At 44.8% G+C, this 21714-nt stretch overlaps 1 protein-coding gene across 1 annotated transcript in view; it reads right to left on the bottom strand.

Moving 5' to 3' along the window:
* LOC110500720 (tyrosine-protein kinase CSK) overlaps positions 1-16551 on the bottom strand; it is a 35176-nt gene extending 18625 nt beyond the window's left edge. The window contains exon 1 of the mRNA XM_036960381.2: positions 15701-16551. The gene's annotated coding sequence lies outside the window, so the exon portion shown is untranslated. The remainder of the gene's footprint in view (positions 1-15700) is intronic.
* Positions 16552-21714: the final 5163 nt, after the last annotated feature.

The raw sequence follows: 21714 nt of genomic DNA, 5'->3' as shown, positions 1-21714 counted from the left end.
TGTACAACCACTGCACCACAGCAGAACCTGTCTCCCTGTAGAGGAAAGGCTGTACAACCACTGCACCACAGCAGAACCTGGATCCCTGTAGAGGAAAGGCTGTACAACCACTGCACCACAGCAGAACCTGGTTCCCTGTAGAGGAAAGGCTGTACAACCACTGCACCACAGCAGAACCTGTCTCCCTGTAGAGGAAAGGCTGTACAACCACTGCACCACAGCAGAACCTGTCTCCCTGTAGAGGAAAGGCTGTACAACCACTGCACCACAGCAGAACCTGTCTCCCTGTAGAGGAAAGGCTGTACAACCACTGCACCACAGCAGAACCTGGCTCCCTGTAGAGGAAAGGCTGTGCAACCACTGCACCACAGCAGAACCTGTCTCCCTGTAGAGGAAAGGCTGTACAGCCACTGCACCACAGCAGAACCTGTCTCCCTGTAGAGGAAAGGCTGTGCAACCACTGCACCACAGCAGAACCTGTCTCCCTGTAGAGGAAAGGCTGTGCAACCACTGCACCACAGCAGAACCTGTCTCCCTGTAGAGGAAAGGCTGTGAAACCACTGCACCACAGCAGAACCTGGCTCCCTGTAGAGGAAAGGCTGTGAAACCACTGCACCACAGCAGAACCTGTCTCCCTGTAGAGGAAAGGCTGTGCAACCACTGCACCACAGCAGAACCTGGCTCCCTGTAGAGGAAAGGCTGTACAACCACTGCACCACAGCAGAACCTGTCTCCCTGTAGAGGAAAGGCTGTACAACCACTGCACCACAGCAGAACCTGTCTCCCTGTAGAGGAAAGGCTGTACAACCACTGCACAACAGCAGAACCTGGATCCCTGTAGAGGAAAGGCTGTACAACCACTGCACCACAGCAGAACCTGTCTCCCTGTAGAGGAAAGGCTGTGAAACCACTGCACCACAGCAGAACCTGGATCCCTGTAGAGGAAAGGCTGTACAACCACTGCACCACAGCAGAACCTGGTTCCCTGTAGAGGAAAGGCTGTACAACCACTGCACCACAGCAGAACCTGGATCCCTGTAGAGGAAAGGCTGTACAACCACTGCACCACAGCAGAACCTGGTTCCCTGTAGAGGAAAGGCTGTACAACCACTGCACCACAGCAGAACCTGTCTCCCTGTAGAGGAAAGGCTGTACAACCACTGCACCACAGCAGAACCTGTCTCCCTGTAGAGGAAAGGCTGTACAACCACTGCACCACAGCAGAACCTGTCTCCCTGTAGAGGAAAGGCTGTACAACCACTGCACCACAGCAGAACCTGGCTCCCTGTAGAGGAAAGGCTGTGCAACCACTGCACCACAGCAGAACCTGTCTCCCTGTAGAGGAAAGGCTGTACAGCCACTGCACCACAGCAGAACCTGTCTCCCTGTAGAGGAAAGGCTGTGCAACCACTGCACCACAGCAGAACCTGTCTCCCTGTAGAGGAAAGGCTGTGCAACCACTGCACCACAGCAGAACCTGTCTCCCTGTAGAGGAAAGGCTGTGAAACCACTGCACCACAGCAGAACCTGGCTCCCTGTAGAGGAAAGGCTGTGAAACCACTGCACCACAGCAGAACCTGTCTCCCTGTAGAGGAAAGGCTGTGCAACCACTGCACCACAGCAGAACCTGGCTCCCTGTAGAGGAAAGGCTGTACAACCACTGCACCACAGCAGAACCTGTCTCCCTGTAGAGGAAAGGCTGTACAACCACTGCACCACAGCAGAACCTGTCTCCCTGTAGAGGAAAGGCTGTACAACCACTGCACAACAGCAGAACCTGGATCCCTGTAGAGGAAAGGCTGTACAACCACTGCACCACAGCAGAACCTGTCTCCCTGTAGAGGAAAGGCTGTGAAACCACTGCACCACAGCAGAACCTGGATCCCTGTAGAGGAAAGGCTGTACAACCACTGCACCACAGCAGAACCTGTCTCCCTGTAGAGGAAAGGCTGTACAACCACTGCACAACAGCAGAACCTGTCTCCCTGTAGAGGAAAGGCTGTGAAACCACTGCACCACAGCAGAACCTGTCTCCCTGTAGAGGAAAGGCTGTGAAACCACTGCACCACAGCAGAACCTGTCTCCCTGTAGAGGAAAGGCTGTGAAACCACTGCACCACAGCAGAACCTGGCTCCCTGTAGAGGAAAGGCTGTACAACCACTGCACAACAGCAGAACCTGTCTCCCTGTAGAGGAAAGGCTGTACAACCACTTCACCACAGCAGAACCTGAGACAGAGCTGCATTTCCTGACAAAATGTAAAAAACATAAAACAATTAGTGTCATTTCCCTAAATTTTAAACCCTGATTCAAGGTTTCAATTCAAAAGACCTCTCTGATGAGAGTAGGCTACCCATCCTGTTGGGGGAGGACGCAGAGAGCTGTGGGTTGACAGAGCACTACATTGCTGCCTGCCATAAGATGAGCGACAGTGTCTGACAGACCAATCAACCTGCACATGTCCTCTACTGTATGCTTATTGTTATTGTTCAATGTATGGTTATTGTTGTCCCATTGACAATGTTGATTCTTATTATCTTAATATTGTAAATATCCAAAATAAGCTTTGGCAATATGTACATTGTTACGTCATCCCAATAAAGCAAATTGAATTGAGAGAGAGAGAGACAGAGAGACACAGAGAGAGAGAGACAGAGAGACAGAGACAGAGACAGAGAGACAGAGACAGAGAGACAGAGAGAAAGAGACAGAGAGAGAGAGAGACAGAGAGAGAGATGACAGCTTCTCCATCCTGGTGGGGGAAATCAATGGGTATGTACATAGTCAATACATAGTCAATGTTAGGCTTCGAGGGGACTCCTACGGTAGGTACACCTATAGCTCATCTCTTGGCAGTAGTACTGTAGACTACTTTATCACTGACCTCAACACAGTCTCTCTTAGAGCGTTCACAGTCAGCCCACTGACACCCGTCAGACCACAGCAAAATCACAGTCTACTTGGACAGAGCAATGCTCAATCATGCCAAATGCTATCTATAGAAGGAAAGTAGTGTGGAAACCTACCAAAAAACAATTAGGCAACAAATTCAATCCCTTCTAGACAACTTCCTGGACAAAATGTTTCACTGTAATAGTGACGGTGTAAACTTGGCAGTAGAAAACCTAAACAGTATATTTGACCTCTCAGCTTCTCTATCAAATATAAGAAATTTAAGCAGACAACCTAAGAAAAAAAACAACAAATGTTTTGATGAAGAACGTAAAAACCCAAGAAAGACCCAGAAAACCTGAGTCAACACCTTCACTTGGGTGAATCACTAAAACAATACAGAAATACACTACGGAAAAAGAAGGAACAGCACGTCAGAAATCAGCTCAATGTAATTGAATAATCCATAGAATCTAACCACTTCTGGGAAAATTGGAAAATGCTAAAAAAAACAACACAAAGAATTACAGTGGGGGCAAAAAAGTAGCCACCAATTGTGCAAGTTCTCCCACTTAAAAAGATGAGAGAGGCCTGTAATTTTCATCATAGGTACACTTCAACTATGACAGACAAAATCACATTGTAGGATTTTTAATGAATTTATTTGCAAATTATGGTGGAAAATAAGTATTTGGTCAATAACAAAAGTTTCTCAATACTTTGTCATTGCCAACAAAGGGTATATAACAGAGGTCAAACTTTTTCTGTAAGTCTTCACAAGGTTTTCACACACTGTTGCTGGTATTTTGGACCATTCCTCCATGCAGATGTCCTCTAGAGCAGTGATGTTTTTGGGGCTGTTGCTGGGCAACATGGACTTATCCAAGGGGTTAGGGTTTCCCTACACTATGATGTTGGGCCTATCCAAGGAGTTTCCCTATGCTATGATGTGGGCCTATCCAAGGAGTTTCCCTATGCTATGATGTTGGGCCTATCCAAGGAGTTTCCCTATGCTATGATGTGGGCCTATCCCAGGAGTTTCCCTATGCTATGATGTGGGCCTATCCAAGGAGCATAGGGATACACCTGGGATAGGCCCAACATCATAGTGTAGGGAAACTCCTTGGATAGGCCCACATCACAGAGTAGGGAAACTCCTTGGATAGGCCAACATCATAGTGTAGGGATACACCTTGGATAGGCCCAACATCATAGTGTAGGGAAACTCCTTGGATAGGCCCAACATCATAGTGTAGGGAAACTCCTTGGATAGGCCCACATCATAGTGTAGGGAAACTCCTTGGATAGGCCCACATCATAGTGTAGGGAAACTCAACCCCACCCCCTAACCCCATCCCCTAACCCAACCCTAACCCCCTAACCCTAACCCAACCCTTACCCCACCCCCTAACCCCACCCCACCCCTACCCCTAACCCAACCCTTACCCCACCCCTAACCCAACCCTAACCCCACCCCTAACCCCCTACCCCTAACCCAACCCTTACCCCACCCCCTAACCCAACCCTAACCCCCTACCCCTAACCCAACCCTTACCCCACCCCTAACCCAACCCTTACCCCACCCCCTAACCCAACCCTAACCCCCTACCCCTAACCCAACCCTAACCCCCTACCCCTAACCCAACCCTTACCCCACCCCCTAACCCAGCCCTTCCCTTTACAGGAAGACACTACACAACCCTTCCCTTTACAGGAAGACTACACAGCCCTTCCCTTTACAGGAAGACACTACACAGCTCTTCCCTTTACAGGAAGACACTACACAGCCCTTCCCTTTACAGGAAGACACTACACAGTCTTTGTGGTCTGGTCCTACTGATCTCAGAGTGTGTGTGGGTCAGACATACTTTAGTTGCAGAGGTCTGAAGTGCAGTCGAATCTCTGCTAGCCTTGGTTCCTGACTGACAATTCAGCAAAGTGAACTCAGCCTACATATTTTCTGATGGACACCACCAGGCTTCCACCCACACTAAGGTTCCCACACACACACACCGTTTCCTCTATACATGCTGCAGTGCATGCAGTACAGTAGAGTAGAATGCCTGTCGTGCTGCGTGACATGTGCCTGAGGCTACAACAGGAACCAGGAAGTTGGCTTCAATGAAAGCCTCTCTCAGCATGGAGACATGATGTGCTCTGTGATACAGACTGACTACAGAGGTAGAGGCACAGCTAACTAACATCATGAAATAGACAGTCCCAGAGAGAAGATATTGAAGTACGTCAACCCAACATCTCTACGATGTTGGTCGATAGTCTAAAGGCTAAGGATGGCACAACTATCATATACAGCAATCGTGTAACCAACAATTATGGACAATAACTGTTAACAAGTCCCATAGGGCAGTGCACAATTGGCCCAGCGTGTCCGGGTTTGGCCGGGGTAGGCCGTCGTTGTAAATAAGAATTTGTTCTTAACGGACTTGCCTAGTTAAAACGTAGGTTAAATAAAACAACAAAATAAAAATGACAAACCTCCTGGCATTGACAACTTACATGCTGACCATACTAGACACGTCACGTGCGCAAGCACTGCAAAATTAATCTTACACATACATGTTATTCAATCACTGCACCCACATTGCCTCGCGAACATCTCGGTGGACAGGCGCTAAAATAGAGAATCGGTTCTATTTGTGACGCTCAACACGCTGCAAGTCTGGCCTCTCACATCTCCTCATAGGTTTTTATGAGCATATACCCACATGGGTGATTGAAAGATGAACTTCTACTACAACCTACTGGAGTGTGACGCTGTAAAGTTGGTTGCCGTTTTATCTGTGGATTCATTGTCAGCGTAGAGGACCTTGTGCATTTCAGGTAAAATAACACAATGTTTATATCCCAGGACAAATTAGCTAGCAACAGCAAGCTAGCTAGCTAAATTGTCAAAAGTATTTAATGCTTTTCGACCTGTCCCCAAATTAATATAATTGGTTCAGAGTTTGTTTTGATATTTTAACCTGCGTGTCCTGATCGCTTCTGGTGTGGGTGAACAAAAACAATGTGCGCACGTCCAGTTTGGTCAGCATGTTAGATGGAAAGCTACTGAGGATAATAGCTGACTCTATAGCCACTCTTACCTGTCACATCTTTAAATCTGAGCCAAGAGGAAAGTCTGTTCTCAGCTAAAGTAATTCCTCTACCCAAGAGTGGTAAAGTGGCCTTTACTGGTTCTAACAGCAGACCTATCAGCTGGCTGCCAGCTCTTAGCAAACTGTTGGGGAAAAAAATAGTGTTTCACCAAATACAATGCTATTTCTCTGTAAACAAATTAACAACAGACTTTCAGCATGCTTATAGAGTACCGCACTGACACAAATGACTGATGATTGGTGAAAAATAAATTGATGAGACGACTGTGGGAGCTGTACAGTAAGATTTCAATGTAGCTTTTGATATTGACCATCATCTATTGTTGAGAAAACTTTATGCGTTATGGCTTTTCAACCTCAGCTCTGAATCCACGATATGGCAATCTAATAGAACTCAAAGGGTTTTCTTTAACGGAAGCTTATCTAATGTCAAACATCTAAAGTGTGGTGTACTGCAGGGCAGCTCTCTAGGCCCTCTATTATTTTCACCAATGACCTGGCATTAAACAAAGTATGTGTGTCCATTTACGCTGATGATTAATCCATATACACATCAGCAACCACAGCTAATGAAGTCACTGAAACCCTTAAAGACTTGCAGTCTATTTTGGAATGGGTGGCCAGTAATAAACTGGTCCTGAACATCTCTAAAACTAAGAGCATTGTATTTGGTACAAATCATTCCCTCAGTTCTAGACCTCTGCTGAATCTGGTAATGAATGGTGTGGCTGTTGAACAAGTTGAGGAGACTAAATTACTTGGTATTACCAGATTGTAAACTGTCATGGTCCAAACATATAGACTCAATGGTTATAAAGATGGGGAGAGGTCTGTCCGTAATAAAAGAGATGCTCCGAGTTGACACCACACTCCACAAAACATGTCCTGCAGGCTCAAGTTTGATCTCATCTCGATTATTGTCCAGTCATATGGTCAACTGATGCAAAGAAAGACCTAGTTAAGCTGCAGAACAGAACCCAGAACAGAGCGGCACATCTTGCTCTTCATTGTAGTTAGAGGGCTAATACTAATACTATGTATGCTAGTCTCTCTTGGCTGAGAGTTGAGGAAAGACTGACTGTCATTTCTTGCTTTAAGAAACATTAAAGCAACACCTCATGGCACAACGCCTCTCCCCCATGTGATATACTTGTTGTTGTGTATGTACTGACATGTATGTAACTGATAGATGCACACACACATTTTTTTAATTAAAAAGTCTTGTATGCAATGTATTTTTCGTTATATGTCGGAACCCCAGTAAAACTAGCTGTTGCCATTGGTTTCGGTTAATTGGGGTCCTAATAAATCACATCTACTGCTGCTGTTTCTGCTGCCACTGTTACTACTGCCGTTTCGACTGCAGTTTCTACAGTTACTACCGCTACTGCGGTTTCTACCGTTACTACTGCTGCTGTTTCTACCGTTACTACTGCTGCTGTTTCTACTGTTACTACTGCTGCTGTTTCTACTAATACTACTGCTGCTGTTTCTACTGTTACTACTGCTGCTGTTTCTACTAATACTACTGCTGCTGTTTCTACTGTTACTACTGCTGCTGTTTCTACTAATACTACTGCTGCTGTTTCTACTGTTACTACTGCTGCTGTTTCTACTAATACTAATGCTGCTGTTTCTACTGTTACTACTGCAGCTGTTTCTACTGTTACTACTACTAATACTACTGCTGCTGTTTCTACTGTTACTACTGCTGCTGTTTCTACTGTTACTACTGCTGCTGTTTCTACTGTTACTACTGCTGCTGTTTCTACTAATACTACTGCTGCTGTTTCTACTGTTACTACTGCAGCTGTTTCTACTGTTACTACTGCTGCTGTTTCTACTGTTACTACTGCAGCTGTTTCTACTGTTACTACTACTAATACTACTGCTGCTGTTTCTACTGTTACTACTGCTGCTGTTTCTACTGTTACTACTGCTGCTGTTTCTACTGTTACTACTGCTGCTGTTTCTACTAATACTACTGCTGCTGTTTCTACTGTTACTACTGCAGCTGTTTCTACTGTTACTACTGCTGCTGTTTCTACTGTTACTACTACTACTGCTGCTGTTTCTACTGTTACTACTGCAGCTGTTTCTACTGTTACTACTACTACTGCTGCTGTTTCTACCGTTACTACTGCTGCTGTTTCTACTGTTACTACTGCTGCTGTTTCTACTAATACTACTGCTGCTGTTTCTACTGTTACTACTGCTGCTGTTTCTACTGTTACTACTGCAGCTGTTTCTACTGTTACTACTGCAGCTGTTTCTACTGTTACTACTACTAATACTACTGCTGCTGTTTCTACTGTTACTACTGCTGCTGTTTCTACTAATACTACTGCTGCTGTTTCTACTGTTACTACTGCTGCTGTTTCTACTAATACTACTGCTGCTGTTTCTACTGTTACTAATGCTGCTGTTTCTACTGTTACTACTGCAGCTGTTTCTACTGTTACTACTACTAATACTACTGCTGCTGTTTCTACTGTTACTACTGCTGCTGTTTCTACTGTTACTACTGCAGCTGTTTCTACTGTTACTACTGCAGCTGTTTCTACTGTTACTACTGCAGCTGTTTCTACTGTTACTACTACTAATACTACTGCAGCTGTTTCTACTGTTACTACTACTAATACTACTGCTGCTGTTTCTACTGTTACTACTACTAATACTACTGCTGCTGTTTCTACTGTTACTACTGCAGCTGTTTCTACTAATACTACTGGAGCTGTTTCTACTGTTACTACTGGAGCTGTTTCTACTAATACTACTGGAGCTGTTTCTACTGTTACTACTGGAGCTGTTTCTACTGTTACTACTGCTGCTGTTTCTACTGTTACTACTGCTGCTGTTTCTACTGTTACTACTGCAGCTGTTTCTACTGTTACTACTGCTGCTGTTTCTACTGTTACTACTACTAATACTACTGCTGCAGCTGTTTCTACCGTTACTACTGCTGCTGTTTCTACTAATACTACTGCAGCTGTTACTACTGTTACTACTACTAATACTACTACTGCAGCTGTTTCTACCGTTACTACTGCTGCTGTTTCTACTAATACTACTGCAGCTGTTTCTACTGTTACTACTACTAATACTACTACTGCAGCTGTTTCTACCGTTACTACTGCTGCTGTTTCTACTAATACTACTGCAGCTGTTTCTACTGTTACTACTGCAGCTGTTTCTACCGTTACTACTGCTGCTGTTTCTACTGTTACTACTACTAATACTACTACTGCTGCTGTTTCTACTGTTACTACTACTACTAATACTACTACTGCAGCTGTTTCTACCGTTACTACTGCTGCTGTTTCTACTGTTACTACTACTAATACTACTACTGCTGCTGTTTCTACTGTTACTACTACTACTAATACTACTACTGCAGCTGTTTCTACCGTTACTACTGCTGCTGTTTCTACTGTTACTACTGGAGCTGTTTCTACTGTTACTACTGCTGCTGTTTCTACCGTTACTACTGCTGCTGTTTCTACCGTTACTACTGCAGCTGTTTCTACTGTTACTACTGGAGCTGTTTCTACTGTTACTACTGCTGCTGTTTCTACCGTTACTACTGCAGCTGTTTCTACTGTTACTACTGCTGCTGTTTCTACCGTTACTACTGCTGCTGTTTCTACTGTCACTACTACTAATACTACTGCTGCTGTTTCTACTGCAGCTGTTTCTACTGTTACTACTGGAGCTGTTTCTACTGTTACTACTGCTGCTGTTTCTACCGTTACTACTGCAGCTGTTTCTACTGTTACTACTGCTGCTGTTTCTACCGTTACTACTGCTGCTGTTTCTACTGTCACTACTACTAATACTACTGCTGCTGTTTCTACTGCAGCTGTTTCTACCGTTACTACTGCTGCTGTTTCTACTGTCACTACTACTACTACTACTGCTGCTGTTTCTACTGTAGCTGTTTCTACTGTTACTACTGCAGCTGTTTCTACTGTTACTACTACTAATACTACTACTGCAGCTGTTTCTACTGTTACTACTACTAATACTACTACTGCAGCTGTTTCTACTGTTACTACTGCTGCTGTTTCTACTGCAGCTGTTTCTACTGTTACTACTACTAATACTACTACTGCTGCTGTTTCTACTGCAGCTGTTTCTACTGTTACTACTGCAGCTGTTTCTACTGTTACTACTGCAGCTGTTTCTACTGTTACTACTACTAATACTACTGCTGCTGTTTCTACTGTTACTACTGCAGCTGTTTCTACTGTTACTACTACTAATACTACTGCTGCTGTTTCTACTGTTACTACTACTAATACTACTACTGCAGCTGTTTCTACTGTTACTACTACTAATACTACTACTGCAGCTTTTTCTACTACTACTGCAGCTGTTTCTACTGCAGCTGTTTCTACTGTTACTACTGCAGCTGTTTCTACTGTTACTACTGCAGCTGTTTCTACTGTTACTACTACTAATACTACTGCTGCTGTTTCTACTGTTACTACTGGAGCTGTTTCTACTGTTACTAGTGTTACTACTGCAGCTGTTTCTACTGTTACTACTGCTGCTGTTTCTACTAATACTACTGGAGCTGTTTCTACTGTTACTACTGCTGCTGTTTCTACTGTTACTACTGCTGCTGTTTCTACTGTTACTACTGGAGCTGTTTCTACTGTTACTAGTGTTACTACTGCTGCTGTTTCTACTGTTACTACTGGAGCTGTTTCTACTGTTACTAGTGTTACTACTGCAGCTGTTTCTACTAATACTACTGCTGCTGTTTCTACTGCTGCTGTTTCTACTGTTACTACTGGAGCTGTTTCTACTGTTACTAGTGTTACTACTGCTGCTGTTTCTACTGTTACTACTGCTGCTGCTACTACTAATACTACTGCTGCTGCTGTTTCTACTGTTACTACTGCTGCTGTTTCTACTGTTACTACTGCAGCTGTTTCTACTGTTACTACTACTAATACTACTGCTGCTGTTTCTACTGTTACTACTGCTGCTGTTTCTACTGTTACTCCTGGAGCTGTTTCTACTGTTACTAGTGTTACTACTGGAGCTGTTTCTACTGTTACTACTGCTGCTGCTACTACTAATAGTACTGCTGCTGTTTTTTGACATTTATGGATAAGCAGAGGCACACTCCAACACTCAGACTTGATTTACAAACGAAGCATATGCTTAGTGAGTCTGCAACACCAGAGGCAGCAGGGATGACCAGGGATGTTTTCTTGATAAGTGTGTGAATAAGGAAGGAAACATCTCAGGGATTTTTATCAGGAGGCCAAAGGTGACTTTAAAACCGTTAAGAGTCTAATGGAGACTAGTCAGGATCGAGGGAAAGATGAACGGAGCAAAGTACAGAGAGATCTTGGATGAAAACCTGCTCCAGAGCGATCAGAACCTCAGACTGGGGCGATGGTTCACCTTCCAACAGGACAACGACCCTAAGCACACAACCAAGATAACGCAGGAGTGGCTTCAGGACAAGTGTCTGAATGTCCTTGAGTGGCCCAGCCAGAGCCCCGACTTGAACCTAATCGAACATCTCTGGAGAGACCTGAAAGTAGCTGTGCAGCGACGCTCCCCATCCAACCTGACAGAGCTTGAGAGGATCTGCAGAGAAGAATGGGAGAAACTCCCCAAATACAGATGTGACAAGCTTGTAGCATCATTCCCCAAGAACACTCAATGCTGTAATCGCTGACAGAGGTACTTCAACTAAGTACTGAGTACAGGGTCTAAATACATATGTAAACGTGATATCAGTTTTCTATTTTTGGTACATTTGCTAAAATGTCTAAATACCCATTTTTGCTTTGTCATTATGGGGTATTGTGATGTCATTATGGGGTATTGTGATGTCATTATGGGGTATTGTGATGTCATTATTGGGGTAGTGTGTGTAGGCTGATGAGGGGAAAAAAAACAATTGAATCCCTTTTAGAACAAGTCTAACGTAACAAAAATGTGGAAAAAAGTGAAGGGGTCTGAATACTTTCCGAATGCCCTGTAAAGTGTTTTAGTTGGCAGGAGTCTTTAGTTCACAACATTGTTTTCATGCATTTTGAATTTATTTATTTTATTTTTTATTTTACCTTTATTTAACAAGGCAAGTTAGTTAAGAACAAATTCTTATTTTCAATGACGGCCTAGGAACAGTGGGTTAACTGCCTGTTCAGGGGCAGAATGACAGATTTGTACCTTGTCAGCTCGGGGGTTTGAACTTGCAAGCTTCCGGTTACTAGTCCAATGCTCTAACCACTAGGCTACCCTACACTTAAGACTTTTTCTGGTAGATGTTTCCTTGTTTCATCTGTTTGACCACAAATCTAAGCCTTTGCTTATACTTAATTTTTAGGATGGACAATGGTTAAAAATGTATATATGCCTTAATATCAACAACAACAAAAATATTGACTCTTCGCTTTCATTTGACATTCAATTTGACATGCTCCTGTGAACTTCACGTTGGTGACGGTAGAAATGAAACACAGTAGAATATATAGTTGTGGCAATACTGTGTATTTATATGTCTGGTTATGTAAGTAGGCTATGTCAACTGATGTATGTGATCTGTATTTTTATTTTATTTTATGATTTAATTAGGCAAGTCCGTTAAGAACAAATTCCTATTTCCTATTTCCTACCAAAAGGCCTCCTGCGGGGACGGGGTCTGGGATTAAAAATAAATGAATAAAATAGAAATATAGGACAGAACACACATCACGACAAGAGACAGACAACACTACATAAAGACCTAAGACAACAACATAGAAATTGCATGTCAAATATGCCTGTCCGGAGTCAATTTCTCTATGGGATATTAAAAGTATACCAATCAATTCTAAAGCACAGTCAATCACATTAGGACAGACCATTAACTGACCTGGATATGCCTGATGATGATGATATATATGTGACCCGGGATTATCTGATTGGCTGAGAGGTGGATATCACCTACAGCATTAGTTAGGCAGCATTGAGCATTTCACTGGTAGCCACGGCAACTATATAGCCTGGAACTCAAACTGATATACTCCCATCGACATGGTGAAGTGAAACAGCACATATCAGTGCAGATTCCAAGCTAGACACTACAGGCAGAGTCAGAATGCATCTTGCTGCAACCACAATAGTGCTAAGAGCTTTTGTTCTGCACGGCTCCATGTGTTGCTCAAGCTAGGCACCAGTCCGCAAGTCAGGGTAACAGTTTCACTCATTTAGTTCCATCCGGCTCAATTCTTTCCTTCACTGGTGTGCCATTTGACTATTCTCTCTGTTGTTTAGCTCCATCCGGCTACAAAGGAGCTCTCTGTGTGTGAGAACTGCAACTCTGTATGCTGGCTATTGTTTATAGAGAGGGTCAGAGCCAGAGGTCAGTGACCTAACTGGGAGAACTACTGCCTTGGCCCAAGGCGACCATTTTCTCTCTAAGACTGACACACACACTATTGCTTGGCCAAAGGGTATTATATGAACCCGAGTTAGTTCCTGTGAGTGTGAATGCTTTTTTTTTTTTTTTATGTGCAAGCTCAGCTAAGTAAGATTTCCCATGTATTTATTACGCCATAATTAACTTGAAATTTAAAAGGATACCAAACAGCAATACATCATCATCCGCAAATACAAATGAGTTGTTAAAGCCCTATTTCAGCCAAGTCCTCCAAAAGGGTCCAAAAACAAAGGCCGCCCACTGTCTCTACAAGCTGCTGCCCACTGTCTCTACAAGCCCACTGTCTCTACAAGCCCACTGTCTCTACAAGCCCACTGTCTCTACAAGCCCACTGTCTCTACAAGCTGCTGCCCACTGTCTCTACAAGCCCACTGTCTCTACAAGCCCACTGTCTCTACAAGCCCACTGTCTCTACAAGCCCACTGTCTCTACAAGCCCACTGTCTCTACAAGCCCAGTCTCTACAAGCCCACTGTCTCTACAAGCCCACTGTCTCTACAAGCCCACTGTCTCTACAAGCCCACTGTCTCTACAAGCCCACTGTCTCTACAAGCTGCTGCCCACTGTCTCTACAAGCCCACTGTCTCTACAAGCTGCTGCCCACTGTCTCTACAAGCCGCTGCCCACTGTCTCTACAAGCCCACTGTCTCTACAAGCTGCTGCCCACTGTCTCTACAAGCCCACTGTCTCTACAAGCTGCTGCCCACTGTCTCTACAAGCCCACTGTCTCTACAAGCCCACTGTCTCTACAAGCCCACTGTCTCTACAAGCCCACTGTCTCTACAAGCCCACTGTCTCTACAAGCCGCTGCCCACTGTCTCTACAAGCCGCTGCCCACTGTCTCTACAAGCTGCTGCCCACTGTCTCTTCAAGCTGCTGCCCATCCACCCCTACAGATAACATGTTTCTGGTCTGGCAATGCTAAAGGCCGAGTGACACCCTCTTCAGAAGCAGTCCGTTTACCCTCTGCGTGCTCGGCCATTCCCTCTGCCACTCTATTTTGGCCCCTTGTACCTAACAGCCATAATGCAGCCTTTCTGTGAGCTCAAAGGGAGAGAAGGAGAGGGGGAAAAGGCGAAGGGAGATGAGGACAGAGCGCAGGCTGTGTGGGAGGATGTCTGGTGGTTCTGACAGCTGTCGCTATTGCACCCAGCGAGCCAAAGGAAGTGGCAGAGAGAGCGAGAGAGATAGAGAGGGGCATAGAGATAGAGAGGGGCAGAGAGAGAGGGGCAGAGAGAGAGAGGGGCATAGAGAGAGAGGGGCATAGAGAGAGAGAGAGGGGCATAGAGAGAGAGAGAGGGGCATAGAGAGAGAGAGGGGCATAGAGAGAGAGAGGGGCATAGAGAGAGAGAGGGGCATAGAGAGAGAGAGGGGCATAGAGAGAGAGAGAGGGGCATAGAGAGAGAGAGAGAGGGGCATAGAGAGAGAGAGAGGGGCATAGAGAGAGAGAGGGGCATAGAGAGAGAGGAAGAGAAAGAGAGTAGGGCGAATAATTATGACTTCCCATCACCATCACATTCCTTATGGTTAAGGCATGATGTATCTCCTTAGTGAGGGGTACATATAGGCGGCAACTGATGTCTGCGCCGGGATAAGAGTGCCTGTTAAATCACTATACTATATTTGTGCCATACACCTGGTGCAGACAGAGTGCAATCAATCCCCTTAGCATGATGCCCAATAGGCTGGTAGGATTCAGAACAAGTGGTCATCGCAATTACATTCATAGAAGATCTCTAGGGTTTAAAACACTGCCTTACTATAATGCTGAGCCTAAGTATTGGATTCACACCAATATTTCAAATCACGCAATGAGATGGAAAACGATACGTCTGAGCTTCAGTTCCTTGAACTGTGTCATCCGTTAGGCTGTGTGACTCGGCTACTGTACAAAAATGTGACTGTTTCCCAAATAGCATCCTATTCTCTACACAGTAAACCGTTTTTTGGGAGGGGGACCAGAACCCTAAACAGGCCCCTACAACTCAAGATTCTGACCAACCAATCCCTTTTCAACTATGATAAACAGCAGCCAATACCTGTGGTTTTGGAAGATGCCGAGTGAGTAAGAACACACGATGCAAACAGCTAGATTGTTATAAGTGTTCTTCAGAGGGACCACTCATGAATCCGGATCTGTCCATTTTGTTTGTTTGACTAACATAAATAAAGGCTAAATGACTCTGCGGTCAATTTCAGAACACAGTAGTAATAGCAGCGGATGTTGCAAAAATTTTAACATCTTACCTATCAAATGGAACAACACGTCAATCGATACATCTCTATGAGAAGAACGCAGAGGTGGCAAACACGTGGATGGAATAGATGTCAGAGACAGTTGTGATATACATTCGAGTCAGTTAAAACGATTCAAAAAAATAATAATAATGGTGATGCAGTCAATTGTTCTTGAGCTTGATGAAAAACAACACGGCGGAGTCTCAACCGTCGAGCGATATAACCATCGAAACAACTCAACCCAGTCACAAAACGAGTGAGATGAAGCACAGTGTTCCTGGAAATTAATCCGACTGTGAAAACTAGCTAAATGAATGCACAAAACTTCAAATCGTGCTCCTGCGCCGTTTTGTCGGCCTTAGTAGTACGAAATGCACGTAGTTAGCCAAGAGGGTCACCGAGCGCAAAGTTCAGAACGTTGAAGATAGAAATGTATCGCATTTATCATTAGAACATTGTTGCCGAGAACTGTAGCAGTTCTAGATGTTGAATTGCTATCTGCAACGTTCTGCGTGTTCCGCCCCTAACGTGAGCCCTTGCACTACGCATGCGCGCGTTGGTCCATGAAAGTACAATAGCTACTCAAAAAGACCAAATTAAAATATGACCCACCCCATCACGGAAATTAATACATAACAGATTGCTCTGCTTCTCGGATAATATTTCATTCTTTTTAACAAAGGAAAATATCCTCTTAGATCAAAAAATAAATAAATGTAAATCCTCTAATGTATCATAGAGATGCATCTATTGACATTTTGTTCTGTTTGATAGATAAGATGTGAAAAAGCGTTACATTGTTTCTACATCCGCTGCTACCCTATTGCGCAAGTGAACAGCAAACCTGGTTTAAAAAAACAGATAAAGCAACGCCTCGCGGCACAACGCCTCTCCCCTATTGGACCTAGATCGTTTAATGCGTATGTATTGATATGTACGTGTGCCTTTCTGTATTTATTATTTTATTTCTTTAGTTCTGTCCTTGAGCTGTTCTTTGTCTATTGATGTTCTGTATTATGTCATGTTTCATGTTTTGTGTGAATCCAGGAAGAGTAGCTGCTGCTTTTGCAACAGCTAATGGGGATCCTAATAAAATACCAAACATGTATTTACAAATGGCTGAAATAAAAGTAAGCAATGAGTGAGTTAAATCAACCTTTTTATTTTTGTACATTTTTCTTATGACAAAGAAAAATTCTAATACCGTATGTGGACAATGAGCACAGAATAACAATTGACATTTGAAGATTGTCCATCACCCCAGAATAATACGTCATCCTCAACGAGACATTTCATCCAGGCCAATTTAGCCAGGAAACCGTCTTTATTCACAACATGGTGGTTACTACTCCGGAAGCTGGCGCCTTTCCATTGTGGCTCATTCCATTGCCTTAACTCTGTCCACGTGAAAACCAATTAACGCCGACATTCACAAGGCCTTTGGTATAAAATGTTTTACAAAATACTATGTATCCTGTAACTCATCAAAGCATGCTGTTATGGCCCCCTGGTGGACCAGATGGGAATAAATCAATCATTCCATATTGGTCAGATGAGTTTGAGTTTACCTTACAATACTAAGTAACTAAGTAGACCCTGATCAAACGTAGGGCACTAACCCCTACACCCTGTAGGAGTCAGCCTCCGCCAGGTGACCCCTGTAGGAGTCAGCCTCCGCCAGGTGACCCCTGTAGGAGTCAGCCTCCGCCAGGTGACCCCTGTAGGAGTCAGCCTCCGCCAGGTGACCCCTGTAGGAGTCAGCCTCCGCCAGGTGACCCCTGTAGGAGTCAGCCTCCGCCAGGTGACCCCTGTAGGATCACAAATTGAAATAAATTGAAATAGAAATGTGCTCTCCTTTCTTCAGGAAACTATAATGAGACCAAAATGAAACAGGTGGATTTAAATTAAAAATATCGTATTCACTATCTAAGACCCATATCGTATTCATTATGATCAACAATGTAAGAAATGATCGTAGAGCAGCACTCCTACACTGAGACAGGTTATGAATCTGGGCCCTGAACTGAATCCCCTTTTTAAAAAACACCTAAGGATTGCTTAAATCACCATAACAATAAAATGTTATTCCTAAAGTCCCAGACATATTGCCATGAGCTTTAGGGAGTGGTATCCCAGACACAGATTAGTACTAAAAAGCACAATGGAGATTATCCATGGAAAAATTAATTAATTTCAGTCAAGGACTAGGCTTAATCTGTATCCAGGAAATCAGCCCTTATGGTTTGAATAGAAATTCAATTGATTTGCTACTCTTTTCTCAAAAGGCAGGTAGACCCACCCGAGAGGAGGCCAGTAGACCCACAGAGGCCAGTAGACCGACAGACAGGAGGCCAGTAGACCCACAGAGAGGAGGCCAGTAGACCCACAGAGGAGGCCAGTAGACCCACAGAGAGGAGGCCAGTAGACCCACCGAGAGGAGGCCAGTAGACCCACCGAGGAGGAGGCCAGTAGACCCACCGAGGAGGAGGCCAGTAGACCCACCGAGGAGGAGGCCAGTAGACCCACCGAGGAGGAGGCCAGTAGACCCACCGAGGAGGAGGCCAGTAGACCCACCGAGGAGGAGGCCAGTAGACCCACCGAGGAGGAGGCCAGTAGACCCACCGAGGAGGAGGCCAGTAGACCCACCGAGGAGGAGGCCAGTAGACCCACCGAGGAGGAGGCCAGTAGACCCACCGAGGAGGAGGCCAGTAGACCCACCGAGGAGGAGGCCAGTAGACCCACCGAGGAGGAGGCCAGTAGACCCACCGAGGAGGAGGCCAGTAGACCCACCGAGGAGGAGGCCAGTAGACCCACCGAGGAGGAGGCCAGTAGACCCACCGAGGAGGAGGCCAGTAGACCCACCGAGGAGGAGGCCAGTAGACCCACCGAGGAGGAGGCCAGTAGACCCACCGAGGAGGAGGCCAGTAGACCCACCGAGGAGGAGGCCAGTAGACCCACCGAGGAGGAGGCCAGTAGACCCACCGAGGAGGAGGCCAGTAGACCCACCGAGGAGGAGGCCAGTAGCCCCACCGAGAGGAGGCCAGTAGCCCCACCGAGAGGAGGCCTGTAGCCCCACCGAGAGGAGGCCAGTAGCCCGACAGAGAGGAGGCCAGTAGCCCGACAGAGAGGCCAGTAGCCCGACAGAGAGGAGGCCAGTAGACCCACAGAGAGGCCAGTAGAAGCACCGAGCGGAGGCCAGTAGACCCACAGATGAATTAGGGATGAAGTCTGGAGCACGAGACTACTACAGATATAATCCCATTCATAATCACATTTGGCCATTGTGGGAGGGGGTGAATAATCTGTAATCTGACGTTATTGGTTAATTAAATGAACATACATTAAAAAGTGTTGGAAAAGAGCGAGGGTTTGACCGGTCAACCAACCCGTATCTACAGATTGAGATGTCCTCCCTCGTCTGCCACACACTATTCAACAAGGACCCAGAGAAACTATTAGGCCTACCCATTCTCTGGAGGGAAAAAAATATAACTTTTAAAAATGTCTTTGATCCTTGACAACAATATTCTCACAGCACCTTTTAAAACGAGGCAGTTGATAGTCTAGCGGCTCTTCTAAAAAAATATGAGAGCTTGGGACCAAGGTTTCATCTGCATTTTGGTCAAATTTGAGTTATTGACATAGCCCTTGTTCTGTTACCTGTTCTCCACCTATTTAGTACTCTTAAGTACCCCAATTCATGTTGTTAAATTCAAAAGAATACAAGATAAAAAAAATTTAAAAAATTGCTGACACCATTCAAACCTTCTGAACTTTCAAGCCAATTACCTCAATCATATTGACGCAGATTGAACCTTATAGTCCCAAACGGTGTCGACTTGGAAAGACCTGTTAACCACTGGGCAGGCACACAGCATGACTTTAGGGCACTCCCATGAAAACCACAGACAAAAGTTAGTGAGAACAACCCCTTTTAACTGTGTGTAAACAAGATTCATTCACACGGTTTGAAATGTAATTGATACCAACGATAACTAGCATCTAGGCAGGAGAGCTTTACAGGGATATGTGGCTCTCTCTCAAGCATGCAGGCAATTCAAACTGAAAAAAAATATTTTAAAGTTTTTAAAAAGTGGAAATAACAGACAAGGTGACGTATCAACCATTGCCAGCTGCCCATATCAACACAAATATCTGCTCGAAACCATTTCCTCATTATACAAATGTAGAAATGTACTGTAGAAATATCTAGAACCGAGTTGGTTCATATTAGCAACAGATCTCTCCTTTCTCAAACCCCCCCCCCCCCCCCCAAAAAAAAAGTTGAACAAAAGAAATATCATGTTATATCATACTTTGAAACACAAAGACATATATCCTCATAAATCCTCTTATTCTAATAAAGACATATATCCTCATATTCTAATAAAGACATATATCCTCATATTCTATCCTCTTTGCACAGCAGTCACCTCAAATGCAGGTAGTAGAATGATGCAAATTGTAGCATAGTTTTAAAGACTGATTGACATTTGGTTTAGGCGAGTGTAAAGACTGTCCAAAAGAAGTCCAGGAGGCAGAAGATAAAGAAGACCACGTCAAGTGAGGTCCATCTCACTATTTTACATACCAAAGAAAGCAGACATCTTGCAGGTAACATTTTTTGATTGACTGTTTTCACACAACTTTCACTAAAGGAGAGGACGTGATAGGTGGAGTCTTTGTACTAGGCCTGAGCAAAACATCCCTTCAACCTGTCCTGTGCTGTCCTCGGCCAATAGGCTCAGGCCGTCCTCGGCCAATAGGCTCAGGCCTGTTCTTCATCATACTGTAGTACCAAGACACCAACAGAGAGTGATCTGAGGCACCCTCTTACACTCATCACATTATCAGAAAATAGCATGCCATGACATTACCATGACAACCATTTCTTAGCAGAATAACATTATAGAACATTTTTACATCTGCAGGGGTACAGAACATAAAAAACAAATTAAAAAGTTCAAAAGACAATTGTTCCGAGATCACATCTAACAAAGTAAACCTGTTGCCCTGAGACATGGCTGTAGATGGTATTTCCTGGGGGGGGGGGGTCTCCAGTTTCTCCAACACTGAGATGGCATTTCCTGGGGGGGGGGGGGGGTCTCCAGTTTCTCCAACACTGAGATGGTATTTCCTGGGGGGAGGGGTCTCCAGTTGGTATTTCCTGGGGGGGGGTCTCCATTTTCTCCAACACTGAGATGGCATTTCCTGGGGGGAGTCTCCATTTTCTCCAACACTGAGATGGTATTTCCTGGGGGGGGTCTCCAGTTTCTCCAACACTGAGATGGTATTTCCTGGGGGGAGGGGTCTCCAGTTGGTATTTCCTGGGGGGGGGGTCTCCATTTTCTCCAACACTGAGATGGCATTTCCTGGGGGGGGGGGGGGGGGGGGTCTCCATTTTCTCCAGCACTGAGATGGCATTTCCTGGGGGGTCTCCATTTTCTCCAGCACTGAGATAGTATTTCCTGGGGGGAGGGGTCTCCAGTTTCTCCAACACTGAGATGGTATTTCCTTGTTTTTTCCCTCTAAAGCCTACCTCAGAGGATGTTGATCCCAGTCAGTGTATTAACACCAGGACTTCTTCTATGGTGTCATTCCTGTTGATGGAACGGTAGCCATTCTTGATGTTGAATCACTTGACTGTACCCAAGACAGTACATCTAGCGGTGACCTGCTTTACCCTTCATAGAAACTGAGGTTACCGATCCGGATGAAATGGGTTCTCCACATCGGCAGCAGGCTCCCAGACTGTTGGTTAGTTTTCCCCTGTCTCGGCCTCATGGTTTCTGAACCCAACGTTATCTGAGGACATAGTCTATATTATAAAAGGAGGTGGTCAGAGGAGTTTCCAGCCATGTCTCCAGGTTGTCATCGTCATACTTCTCCTGTCATTCCTTGGTTCAATCCTGTAAAAGTGTTGTGTGAATGTATATTGGACAAGTCTTCTCGAGGGTCATTAGTAATAAAAAGGATAAATGCTTTTTAACACTTAAGTTAAATGTCAAGAATTTAAGGCCTGC

The sequence above is a fragment of the Oncorhynchus mykiss genome, chromosome 2 (genome assembly GCF_057628025.1).
Source record: "Oncorhynchus mykiss isolate SJ-2025 chromosome 2, ASM5762802v1, whole genome shotgun sequence".
In the NCBI taxonomy this organism is placed as follows: Eukaryota; Metazoa; Chordata; class Actinopteri; order Salmoniformes; family Salmonidae; genus Oncorhynchus; species Oncorhynchus mykiss.
Note: the sequence above shows the minus strand (reverse complement) of the source record. Positions and strands in the feature narration are given on the sequence as shown.